Genomic DNA, 1,366 nt, shown 5'->3' on the forward strand with positions numbered 1-1,366 from the left:
TACTACAATGAAGAGTTATAATAATTCGAATGCAAACCTTGGCCACTCCTATTCTAATTTTGGTTACCCATGTAGTAGATGGATTTTGGGTTTGATGGGAAATTTTCGAACATATGTCCGTCTCTATAATAGACACATGAAATGTTTTTAAATTGACTTAGCTGCTAACCTGTCATGTTAGCATTTGTACCATTAGTAGTAATGTTCTTAAGCATGGAAGACTTAGAAGATACCTGAGCTGCCCAGGAAGTAAGTGCATCCATTTCATGTACTCCGATCATTCTTATTCCTATGGCTGTTCGATTGATTGGTCACTGATAATTGTTGTTCAAAATTCTTTCAATAATTTCATAAGCTTCATTGAATGATTTAAAAAGAAACGCTCCATTTGCCAAAGCATCCACCACCATTCTAGTATAAGCATTAAGACCAATGTAGAAACTCTTCATTTGAACACAATAAGGAATACCATGGTGAGGGCACTTTTGTAATAGCTCATTGAACTGCTCTCATGCCACATATAAAGATTCTTCATCAATTTACTGAAATTAGGTGATTACATTTAAGAGCTTGGCATTTAAAGAGGGAGGAAAGTATAGTTACAGATCCAGACAATAGGGAGTTTAACCACGCAAGTGCTCTATCTCTTAAGGAGTATGGAAATAATTTCAGTCTCAAGAAGTCCTCGATCACCTCGGTTAATTTGAATGAGTCACTTACTTTTATGAATAACTGAAGATGAATTTGTGGATCCTTAGTAGGCATCCCACTAAATTGACCCACAATTTGCAACATTTGGAACATATAACACCCCTTACCCATGTCCGACGCCAGAACAGGGTATGAGGTATTACAGGACTTAAACATACACATTCATGCAAAAATCAGGCCATAAAATCTCTTTTAATTCAAAACCTTTCAAACACATGCATGTCATCCCTTATTTGGGTCTTGGGTCTACGAAGCCCAAAAAATTCATCGGAAGTGATTCAGGACTAAATCGAGAACTTTAAGAAGTTTCAGGAAAACTTAGAAAATTTTCCCATCAAACAGGGTCACACGCCTGTGTGGACATAGGGACACGTCCATGTGCCTTTGGCATGCCAGTCTACTCAGGCCGTGTAACTCTTTATTTATGAGATCAGCATGCACATCGAACCACACAGCTGGGCTACACGCCAGTGTCTCCAGGCTGTGTCCCTCACAAGGTTGAGACACACGGCCATGTCTCAACCCGTGTGGCCAACACTTAGGCTATTTTTCAAGCCTTCATGTTACCCATAATCTTTTACAACCTTATGCACATCAAAATCACAAATCATGGCATCATTTTAGTGATTAAAAACTCTTTATTAAGACATATCCT

At 38.4% G+C, this 1,366-nt stretch overlaps 1 non-coding gene across 1 annotated transcript; it reads left to right on the forward strand.

The window, feature by feature from the left end:
* Window positions 1-465: 465 nt before the first annotated feature.
* Window positions 466-572, forward strand: LOC121205741 (small nucleolar RNA R71). The gene has a single exon (XR_005900816.1). It is a non-coding gene; the product is annotated as a small nucleolar RNA R71 (small nucleolar RNA).
* Window positions 573-1,366: the final 794 nt, after the last annotated feature.

This window comes from Gossypium hirsutum, chromosome A08 (assembly GCF_007990345.1).
Source record: "Gossypium hirsutum isolate 1008001.06 chromosome A08, Gossypium_hirsutum_v2.1, whole genome shotgun sequence".
Lineage (NCBI taxonomy): Eukaryota > Viridiplantae > Streptophyta > Magnoliopsida > Malvales > Malvaceae > Gossypium > Gossypium hirsutum.